Below are 12,702 nucleotides of genomic sequence, written 5' to 3'. Positions count from 1 at the left end.
GGATTTTTTTTTTTCGACATTTAAGTGCAATATGTTTATTTATTTCATTGTACATCAATAGTTTATTTCATGAACGGATTTGTACGTTTTTATCCGGGTGATCATGTCAGCGGCAATTCTCAGGTTTGCTCCATGTGAGGCGTGACGTTCGAGGCTGGATTGATACATTTTGTGTTGAAGACAGGATTATGCAGCGCGTCATATTCCCGGCATGCGTAAAAACTAAGCCTCAACAAGCTGCTTCGGTTCAAATTTCTTTGTGTGGTTGAATGGACAACCGAGAGCTACCGCTGATAACGTGAGACGATGATGCATGGCATGACTGCACGCAAGATGGAAGATTGTCTTGCCAATTAAAAGGCAGAATTCTTGTCCTCGCGCTATCATTAGGGCTTCAGTCTAAATTATCCCTTCGGTGGTAGATTCTAGAGGGTTTCGGTTTGAGTAGGAATGTAAGAATGGGTGGTTTTGAAAATAAAATCAAAGAAATCATAGAACATGCAGTTGACGAAGAGGTCCGCGATGCAATTGAACTGCACTGAGGGCACATGTGTTGGATTATGCTATCTAAATGACATGTTTTAGGCACATGTCGGCTTGAGTGGCATTACAGGAAGACGATGCCGCATTAAACAGGCAGTTCGGAATGAATGGCTTAATAACAGCTGAAATAGGATTTGAAGTGACTGCTTGTGGAGAATCAGATTGAGTTGAAGAGAATAACTATAATTAGTTTATGCTTGAGGTGATGGAAAAATATCACCCTGATCACGTCGACCAGGTTGCTAGATTTAATAATTGATATAGCTTGAATAGTGCCGTACTTGTGGCACACTTTTTCAAGTAGGGTAAGTGTTCCCTTAGTTGTGGGTGTTCCTATAGTTGCGGTAGTGCCGTTTTCACTGATTTAATTAAATTATCCACAAAACTGACACTGCCAATCGACGTATTGGCTTGTTGATACACGAAATAGTTGAAAAGAGCCTTCAAATTGATTGAAACTGATGAAATATCACTAAAATTGCTAAAACTGTTTTTGCTTGTACCAATAGTTGCGGTAAAGTGTTCCTATAGTGGAGGATTCCATAAGAAAACCACGGATACCGCAACTATAGGAACACAAATTAAAAATATACCGCAACTAAAGGAACAGTGAACCAATAGTGGAGGTATTATTTTTCACTGACATGCCGTGGATTACTGCGATGAAATATTTTTTCTCATTAAGCCAATGGTCGTTACTTCCCGTTACAACACTAACATGTACATTAATTGCGCTTCTTAAATTTAGGCGGTTAAATGATGTGCAATAGTGCTTAGTACCTCCACTATTGGTACATCTACCCTACCTATCCCATTTTTGAAAATACTGAAATACACGTTAACTCAATTCTAGGATGTGTTTTGAATCAACTAGTTCGAAAAATGATAACCCTTGACTAACTGAGCATATTTTACGAAGAAGCCATATTTCTGAAATATTTTGAAAACAGAAGTTTGGCTCCCGGGCCCCCACATTTGAGGGGATTTAATTATTCAAATATTTATTTTGAAAATGACTATCGATACTACTGGAGAGCTGCTAGCGTTTAAGTGCCTTGAAAGCAGGAACATTAGAGACTTCGAACCTAAAAAAAGAGACCTAACAGAGACCAGGCAGGAATGAAAATTTTCTCTAGGAATTTCGTTAAAATTTTGGTATTTTTTCAAAGATTCAGAGATTATTCCGAAGACTTTTCCAGGAGTACATCAAGTAATAATTTCCCGTGGAATTCCTTCAAGATTTTTTTTTTAGATATCTCAAAAATATGATCTGGATTTCCCCAAGGATTGACATAGAAATTACCGAAGAGATTTCATCAAGAGTTTCTTCAAAAATGCTTTCAAATATTTTTTTAAGGAAGTCTCCAGGACTTTGTCCAGTGATTCATCCCTCGATTTTCTTAGTTTATCATCTTGATTTCTTGAGATTCTTGATTTTTTTTCATCGACGTGTGTAAGATGGAATTCTTGAAAAACCTGCTGAATAGCTGCGTTATAATCTTTGATTTTTTATCTTGAGTCTGTAGAATTCAATGCAATCAGAATAAGGAAAAAAGAGATTTTATAGACCATGTTGGTTGGCCTTCTATTAACAATAGAGACTTTTCAGAGAATTGAAGTCTCTAGAAAGAGACCTGCTATCAGTCCTACACTAATTTCTTCATCTTAAAACTGAAAAGTAAATCTGTTAACAACTGCAATTAAAGGAATAGGCATAATAAGGTAAGGTACCAATAAGAAAGTAATCGTCAAATGGGTTTTGTTGTTGACGAATAAGATCCATAAACATTGAAATTGATCTAAATATATAAAATCTACAAATATACATAAAATATTGAAAAAACATTAGTTGTAATATTTGGCACACGCTATATCGTGTTATTCAATAAAAACAAGATTCTATCAAACATTTTAGGACTCTATTTAGAAAAATATACTCAATTTTGGGTTGATTTAATGCAAAACTGAGATCTTTGGGCTTATACATAAATTTCATAACGCCAAAAAAAGATCATTTTTGACACCCACCCCCTCGTAACACTTTTTGTATGAATATTCTACAAATTTTGTATGAGGTGTTACACTCAAGGACACCCACCCACCCCCAAGAGCGTTATAAAAGATTTGAATGGGCCTTTTCAACCCAAGCATAAGAGAAATTGCATTTACCCAAATGCAAAGAGGTTTCTCTCTTTCTTCCTAACGAATGTTGTCAAAAATATAGAGAGCTTCAGCCACCCAAAACCAAATTTGGTGATATATCAGAGAGATCCGCGGAAACTGATATTGCTGTCAAAGTGTGAGCCAAACGAACATGCGTTGTTTTTTCTTGTAGAGTAATATATTGAAATTATTTCAGTAGAAGTTTTTTTTTTGTAAAGAGAAAAATGTAAAATACTTGTCTTTATAACATTTTTGGTATTGTGATATTAAGTTGTTATTCTTTCTGCCGTTTGTTTGGAAATGTAGCTCAAAGGTCTATAACGAAACAAAATACGGCGCTGAATTTCAAAATTTGTGTTGGTCTGTTGCTATCTATCCATTTCATTTCCACTGATCTCTCATACATCTCTTTGTAAATGCAACTTTTCTTATGTTTGGGCTGAAAGAACTCAATTTTGAGTAAAACCAATGCAAATTTGAGTATTTATTTTCTTTTTTCTTTTTCTAATGGAATAATTAGTTATTGCCTATAACCTACACTCAGAAATAAAAATAGTCACAACATTACTAACTTTATGCATACATGATTATTTTCTATCTGCCTCTTTTTCATTTTACTGTGAATTTTTACACTAAACAATTGACAAATAGGATTCAAATTTCCTGCAGAATGAAAGAGAGGCAGAAAGAAAATAGTCATAAATTACTTAAATTTAATTATACCATTAATGTACAATATAACGTATTTGATACAATACAGCGTATTGTAATTGATAATATACAATTCAAAAACAATATAATATATTGTAACAGAACAATTTATTTTTTTTATTGGATTTAAACATTACAATTTTGGTCAAATTTCTATTTTCGCGTAAAACAACTTTGGCTTTTTTTCTGTGTAGCTTGACTGAAAGAAGTAATCATATTCAGAAAGCAAGAAATGTTGAGTGAAAAATATCAAAAAAGTAAAAATAAGTAGTTTTGTAGAAGTCACTTGACATTAGCTGTGACGACGAATGCAACCATAATAAATACCTTTACTTTTATAGGAGTTATTTTTTTTGCTACTGTTGGTACGAATATCCGGTAAGTTGGGGGACAATCAATACAAAATACAAATTCTATACTTTTCACCACCAATTGAAATACAGTTCGTTAAATTGTTTTTGTATTGTACAACAATATACAAATTGCTAAGCAAGACAATACATGAACAATATATCGTATTGTATTTTCAAAATGTATGTATGAGAAAATATCTATATTTGTATTGTTACAATACTCAACAACTTATACATTATATTGGAAAAATCTCATATACCATACAGTAAACTGTTTAAAACAATATATTGTACTGTAATTCGTCCCCTTGATGCTACAACTTGATAACTCGAAATTTGAAATTTTTGACTTCAATTTGTCAAAACATTTTTCTTAATTAGATCTGCAAAATATCCACAGGTCTTAAGCGTGTGATTCAAAATATACAAGTTAAAGATTATTTTTCAATCATAATTTCTGCGATTAACCATTACCTTGTTAAACGGTCATACTTTCAAAGTTGCACATCTCAAAATTTTGATTTTCGAGTTATCTAGTTGTAGCATTAAGGGCCCATTCACAAATTTCATAACGCTAATGAGGGTGGGTGTGTGGCCTCGTGGTGTTACGGCTCATACAAAATTTGTAAAATATTCATACAAAAAGCGTTACGAGGGGGTGGGTGGATGTCTAAAATGGCAATTTTTGGCGTTATGAAATTTGTGAATAAACCCTAAGGGGACGAATTGTATTGTCATGTTACAATATACTGTATTGTATTTCCAATGCTTTGAATAGTACTGTTACAATACGTTATATTGTTTTCGTATTGTATTTTTATCCGGGACCAAAATTGTGTAATTGGGCTCACTGAATCGCGTTGAAACAATTCATTTGGATTATTCCACGGACATTTCACGCTGGTTCGATGCGTCTTTCTCTTATTTTGATAGCATTGCTGATGTGAGAGAGGCGAAACAACAACAAAGTTAACCTTCCATTCGTCGCGCGGTTTGCCACCGTCAGAACCACCACGCTGTTGTTGGGAACGAAGAGCGAGGTTTTTCCACCAGTGATGTACAAAATACAACAGCGCGACGACTGAAGTGTTAAAAACTGTTTTTCGGGTTGTATGATTTGTCCGTGTAGATTTTTTTCGGAGTGAATCCGCTGGCGGGATTTATTTGGACGGTGAGGCAAACGTCCTAAAATATTTCTACTCAGAGATTCAGTCCACTGCATGGGCCTTCCTTAGCCGAGTGGTTAGAGTCCGCGGCTACAAAGCAAAGCCATGCTGAAAGTGTCTTGGTTCGAATCCCAGTCGGTTCAGGATCTTTTCGTAAAGAAAATTCCTTGACTTCCCTGGGCAGAGTATAATCGTACCTGCCACACGATATACGAATGCGAAAATGGCAAGTTTGGCAAAGAAAGCTCTCAGTTAATAACTGTGGAAGTGCTCATAAGAAGAACACTAAGCTGAGAAGCAGGCTCTGTCACAGTGAGGACGTTAATGCCAAGAAGAAGAAGAAGAAGAAGAAGATTCAGTCCACTCAGTTCTTCAAACTCAAAGCTATCACTTCAGTCATCGCGCTGTTCTGTTTTGTACAAAACTGGTGAAAAAACCTCGCTTTTCGTTCACAACAGCAGCGTGGTGGTTCTGACGGTGGCCAACCACGCGACGACTGGAAGGTTAATTAAACCGCATTTAGATTGACGACATTTAGATGCGTACACCACGTGCCTATCGACGCCTTGATATCACGGAGAAGAAACAACAAACTTTTTTGTTGATTTTCAAACTAGACATTTGGTTGTTTCTAATCATTAATTTGTTGCTGCAAGTTACTAATTTTGTGTAAATTAACCTTAAGACTTGTGATGTTTCAAACTAAGATAGCAGATTTTTTGCTATTTTTTGACGTAGAAGTACGTCTCTCTTCTCTATACAGGAGTGAAATTGGAATTTCAAAACCAAGAGCGTTACGCTGGCATGAAATATTTTAAACGTTTATAACTTCTCGCTGGCTTAACGAAATTTCTTGATTAGCATCTCAATCGAAAGCCAAGACATCAAAGCTTCATGTCGTTTACTTACTGAATCCCACATACCTGTCCAAATAGTTTAATAACTGTTTTAAAAGAGAACGTTGATTTCAAGCAAATCTATAAATAGGGGTGACTAGAGAAAATTTGACGTCATTTGCTTTTCACTCTCCGATTGGCTCGCATCTCAGCAGGCGAGAGATCGGCTTGTTCTGACCGGGCGTGCTTCTCAGGCACAGACATCGATAGTGAAGGACGCCCCCGTTTGTCTTGCTTCGCTCAAATCAAACTGTCGAGCGAGCGAGAGAAGATGCCGTCCGAAGCTAAAGCCATCACTGCTGCCACCGCCTAGAAGAAGAAGAAGAGAAGCAGTCCACAGGAGAAATTGCGGTCGAACTGTGAACACGGTCGGGCGAGTCTTTCTCGCTTTGTGGTTCACCGCTTGTTTGCGTTCACCCAGCCATCGTCATCGCCGCCGCAAATTTCATCGGCCGAGGAGCTGTTGACCCGCGCTTCAAAATTTCGACTCGCGATGAAATCATCATTGGTGGTCAAGAAGCAATCCCGTTAGGAGCAAATACCAGAAGCCCCCTGAGTTTTGCTGGTCCGAGCAGTGTTATTTATCCGTAACAACATCGAAGCTAACAAACCCATCGGTTCTTTTCAGAGCCATCAAATTTGTGGAAAAGAGTTAAAAGAGAAATATTTCCGATTTTATTTATAACTTCTAGTATTCCTAAATCAATTTCACGGCCTCATACAAAATTTCATTTGTCGTGAATAATTTATGACTCAACCATTTGGGATTGTACTCGCGGACGCTGCTGCAGTGCCGTCGGGTGAGTGCTCATCATTTCACAACGATTGCAAAATAGAGTGGCTTTTCCAACAGCGCCTTTTATGTTCCATATTTTATGGGAACACTTTGATTAGGAAAATTATCCCATGTGACAAAATTGCGACATATTTAGAATGCTTTTGAAAAGACATTCTCATTGAACAATTGTAATAATTTTGGCACCCATGGATCAGGAATTAACCGTCATAATAAAGAAAACTATTAATTATCAATAGCTCGTATTGAATATTTAGGGAATGCCAATCATTCCAACAATTCATGTTCGACCAATTTCTCTCGTATTATTCTCCGCAATTTTCAAGTAATTCCAAGCAAAACACATTATTGGCACATACCCATTTCCCAGATTGGTCGATCAGAAAGCGAAGAGCACAAAAGGGAGGAGCATCATCTGCTATTCCAATGTTATAAAACATGCTGCCTTCGTTGGATTCAGTTTCATTCCATTTCCACTCCGAACTTGCTTAGCGAGAAGTACCTCGCAGCAAGGAGCCTGCTGAGCTGTTAATCCAGAATCTGGTTTGTGAAATCGCTCAAGATTTCAAGATTGAGCTACGTTTCCAGATTTCAACTAAATCCCTGTGTACGCTACTCTGTTGCTGTTGTGTACCCATGAAATATTAAGCTTGTTTGTCGAATAAACAGAGAACTTATTCACATCTTCTTATTCTTCTTCTTCTTGGCATTAACGTCCTCACTGGGACAGAGCCTGCTTCTCAGCTTAGTGTTCTTATGACACTTCCACAGTTATTAACTGAGAGCTTTTGTTGCCAATGTTTCCATTTTTGCATTCGTATATCGTGTGGCAGGTACGATTATACTCTATGCCCAGGGAAGTCAAGAAAATTTCCATTACGAAAAGATCCTGGACCGACCGGGAATCGAACCCAGACACCTTCAGCATGGCTTTGCTTTGTAGCCGCGGACTCTAACCACTCGGCTAAGGAAGGCCCCAACTTATTCGCATGCATTTGCAACTTTTTCGATTTTCCATACAAAATGACCAACTTTGGTAAGTTAGATCTCAGTTATTTATGGAAATGTTTTCGAATGAAACATTCACAGAACATCAGATGTAACTCGAATTTTAACATATATTTTTGAAAATTTTTCCAATCACAAGTTTATAAGTAATAACGGTTTACTAAACTGTAATTTTCGACGAAATATTCAAAACTTTTTATCTTAAAATCTGATAGCCTTACACAAAAACTGTCTTCAACCAACTTATTCATCTCGTCAAAATCTACAACTTTTCTGAAGATACCATGAAACTATTCCTTCAATATGTTTAGTTATGTCAATCATAAAAAATCGTCAAAAAAATCACTTTAGACAAACCGTTACTGCTTTTCAACGTGTGATTGGAAAAATCACTCAAAAACATATGTTAAAATTTAAGTTATGTCTGATATTCTGTTAAAATTTCATTCAAATCTGTCCATAAATAACTGAGATATAGTTTATCAATGTTGGTCATTTTGCATGAAAAATCAAAAGAGTTTCAGTTTTTATTTCTCAGCGAAGAATCACACCATCAACGAAAATAGCGCGAAAGCAATAACCAATCGCGTGCGAGTAGCGAACGGTGTGACGAAACAACCAAGCGAGAACCCCACCACTCGCCATCGGTGAACGGAGCTCGAGCAAATAAAATCACTGGTTGTTCTGCTCCCAGCTCATTCACAAATCGAACAGCATAACGAACGGATCAAGCAGCGGAGCAGCAAAGAAGAGTGCGTGAAAGCCACAGCAGTGTGCGAGTAGCGAACGGAACCAGAGAGCGAAAGCAACAACTGAAAATCATTCAGTGGACGGATTAGTAGTCAGCGCCAACCGGCGACCTGTTGGAAAGTAACGCCAGCAAAATATACACCATCTGCCTCTCCTTACCATTCATATTCTTGTACTTGATGAATTCAATGAAATGGTTTGGTTTGGCGATGGAGCAAAGAGTTATTAAGGATGATTTTACTTAACAAAGAGTTGTTGATAAATATTCCAATCAATAAGAGTTGTTTTGAAAAAGTTCACTTTTATCAGAAATTTCTGCTTTACCAAAGAGTTGTTAATGAAATTCCTGCAGCAAAGGGTCGAGTTTCTCCCCACGAATATTTCCAGCCAGGACCAGTCATGGAGGACAATCCATCCCGAGCATCACGGCCCCCGCTTCCAAAATTCTCGAGTACGGAAATTGGAAAATTAATACATAATGCTCATCTTGTACATCCCTTGTCAAGACATCAATTTCATATAGCCTATTTCTCAGATTAACGCAATAGACTAACATGTAGAAAAATTTCAGATCAATAGTTGCTTATTACAATTGGTCAGGAAACAGTTTATTGAACAGTATTTAAAATCTGTCGCAATTTTAATACATTTTCCAATTTAATACTCGAGAATTTAGGAAGTGTTCCCCCATTATATGATAAATCAACGATGCTGTTAGAAATACCATACAATGCTGAGTAGCATGATGTTATTACGTTCCGACGGCGCTGCAGTGGTAAATTCTCAAATTCATGTAATTATGTGGGGTAAATTATGTGAACCAAATTGTAGTATACCGCGATATTTAGATCATTATAGATAAATCAGTAAATATCATCCAATAAACCCTTTTATGAACGTATGTTGGCCCTGAAAAGGGCCGATTGAGCTTGGATGCTGTGACCACGAGTTTACCACGAGGCGAAATCTAGAAGCGCGGATCGGTCAACCTAGAAATCTTGAGCGATTTCACAGACCAGATGCTGGATTGGCAGCTTGAAGAATAACAGCTCAGCAGATTTCTAGCAGCGAGGTACTTCTCGCTGAGCAAGTTCAGAGGAGCTCTTACCAGCTCGAAAGCGGAATTAGAATGAAACTGAATCCGACGAAGGAAGCATGTTTTATAACCTCAGAATAGCAGATGATGCTCCTCCCTTTTGTGCTCTTCGCTGATCAACCAATCTGGGAAATGGGTATGTGCCAATAATGTGTTGGGCTTAGAATTACTTGAAAATTGCGGAGAATGCTAATGCGTGAGAAATTGGTCGAACATGAATTGCTGGAAGGGTTGACATTAACTAAATATTCAATACGAGATAATGATAATTAATAGTTTTCTTTATTATGACGGTAAATTTCTGATCCATGGGTGCCAAAATTATTATAATTGTTCAATGAGAATGTCTTTTCAAAAGCATTCTTAATATGTCGCAATTTTGTTACATGTGATAATTTTGCTAATCAAAGTGTTCCCACAAAATATGGAACATCAAAGACGCTGTTGGAAATGCCACTCTATTTTACAATTGTTGTGAAATGTTGAGCACTCACCCCGACGGCACTGCAGCAGCGCCCGCGAATACAGTCACAAATTGTTGAGTCATAAATTATTTATGACAAATGAAATTTTGTATGAAGCCGTGAAATTGATTTAGGAATATTAGAAGTTATGAATAAAGTCGGATATATTTCTCTTTTAACTCTTTTCTACTAATTTGATGGCCTTGAAAAGGGCCGATGGCTTTGTTAGCTTTGATGCTCTTACAGATAAATAACACTGCGGGATGTTATCAGTTGATTGCCATGGTCAAACGGGGAATCCTCAACTCAAATGTATAAATTTGAGCAAGTTATTTGCTTAAACGACGAACCGAAAGTTTCGTGACGTGGATGGCGCACAACAGTAACAGGTAGTGGATCACCGGGCTTATGTCAAAATCTGATGATGGCGGCGATGACGATGGCTGGGTGAACGCAAACAAGCGGTGAACCACAAAGCGAGAATGACTTGCCCGACCGTGTTTACAGTTCGACCGCAAATTCTCCTGTGGACTGCTTCCTCTTCTTCTTCTTCTTCTTCTTGCGGCAGGGGTGATGGCTTTGGCTTCGGACGGCATCTTCTCTCGCTCGCTCGACAGTTTGATTTGAGCGAAGCAAGACAAACGGGGAGGTCCCTCGCTATCGATGTCTGTCTTCTCAGTTCCATCACGCCAAAGGCAGCAATTCCAAGGGTTGACTTGAGGAATGAGCTGCAGCGCTTAGGCAATCATCGATTAGTGACGCTTTGAGACGTGAAATACTGGATCATAGTAGCCCAACCTGCATATTGATGATAATCAATGTACAGAGCCTAAATGCTGATGCAATGGATATTGCTACAGACCATAGCACTGGACCGATTCAATCGATTATCACGATCGAAGCACCCGAGCCATCAAACATCTAATCTACTGGAGGAGTTTGGCGAACTACAGCTGGAGCCAGAAACCGATCACCCAACCAAGCAACACAAGGAAGCAACGACCAAACAAACAAATTCAAACATCTGGCATTATTCCTGGAACACCATACACTGGTTCTCGAAACCACAGAACGACAAATGGTTCTTTTCAGGACTACCAAAATGAGTCCAAAAAGAGTTAACTTCTGAAAACTTCATCCGATCAATAACAACACAAAAATAGTACACTTACAAATTCATACACATGACAAATCAAATTATTAATCATCGTAGTTCTACGTCAACCCCGCGGTAATGTAATAGACATTACCCACCCCAAATTTTTTTTATCGGCGGTGTTCGGATGAGTGAGTGAATTTTCCCATGCTTGAACATAGGAACTCCTTGTGGAAATTCGCGAAACCAAAATTTGAAAACAAAAAAAAGTTTTCGTGGTAATCTGGAATTCAACCAAGAACCTTGCGATCGATAAGCTCGTGTGTACATCCCGCGTTTATCGACGCCTTGATGTCGGGTGATGCTAAAACCACAGACAAACGGACGTCACACTCTCATCGATGTCCATCGGCCCCCTTTTTAACGTTCGATTCAAATATACAAATAGCAAAAATGTTTGTTGGATTTTTGCTGAATAAGAGTTGAGCAAATCGCTCCCAAGTATACTTCGGCTGAATAAACCGTTATTCAACTACTAATGTTACTTGGGTATGGTATTGGCGATCTAACGCAAAGCTAAAATGTGTAGATGGCTCTCTTCTAGAGTAGGGATTAGTGCAACTTAATCAAACATTCTAGTGGTAACTTTGGAAGAAAAATCACCACAATCATTTAACTGACAAGAGTTCAGCAATATAAGGCACAGAAAACTGTAAATATTCCTTTCAATTTGAAAAACTTTCGCAACCTAACCTCACTTTTGATCGCCAATAGGTGGTCAATCCATCACCCGCAGCGCTCGCTTTGTTTTTATTCGTGTTTGACGTTTACTCACTATCGCCACCTGTTGGCCCATCGGCCAAACACAGTGATTGAGCTATCAAGAACGCTTTTTATTTGCGTTTTGATCTCTCTCGATTCAACCGCATCGATAGCCGAGCGTTCGAGACAAGCGTGACAAGTCTTACAAAATTTTCGGAGGACTCATACAAAAAGTGTGACAATGGGGGGCCGATCAAAAAAGTTGAAATTTAGAGTGACATAATAAGGCAATCCATGAGACAGCTTTTTTTTTTTTTTTGTTTAATACCATGATATTTTGACGTTTCGCAATCAGAGTGACCGTTCGATTACAAAGGAATTTGTTTAGCTCTGATTACACCCGCATGTTTTGTTTACCCTTCCACTTCGGTTGCATGTACACTTTTAGCTGTCAGTCCTATCGCGGAAAGTCCTGATGGATAGCCTTATTTGTGTAACATCCACCGCTAAAACGTCAATAAAAAAAAATTAACCCGTGCACATAGACCAATCCAGTTGCCTGCGTAGTAGTGCAATGTTGACAAAATTTTCTTTATTTGCTGTGAGAACTGTCACAACATTGCTTTTGTTTGCTGTGGGAATCCAAATATAAACAGAATTGCTGCAAAACAACCACTTCCTTGTTGGCCTGCCGTTGGCCTAAAGCTCAGTGACGTCAAACAAACATCGATACGTTTTCATTCTGAGGAAATCGACTTGTGTAAGATTGATTGTGCGTTGGTGTTTGTGGCAGTTTGCTTGGGGACCTCTATATGGCAATAAATAGTTTAAGAAAATATTCGCATAAAAGTTTTTTTAGCGTGTGTACACCAATCGATCCCGCCCAATGCACTTGTCA

The sequence above is a fragment of the Aedes aegypti genome, chromosome 3 (genome assembly GCF_002204515.2).
Source record: "Aedes aegypti strain LVP_AGWG chromosome 3, AaegL5.0 Primary Assembly, whole genome shotgun sequence".
NCBI classification, from domain to species: Eukaryota; Metazoa; Arthropoda; class Insecta; order Diptera; family Culicidae; genus Aedes; species Aedes aegypti.
Note: the sequence above shows the minus strand (reverse complement) of the source record.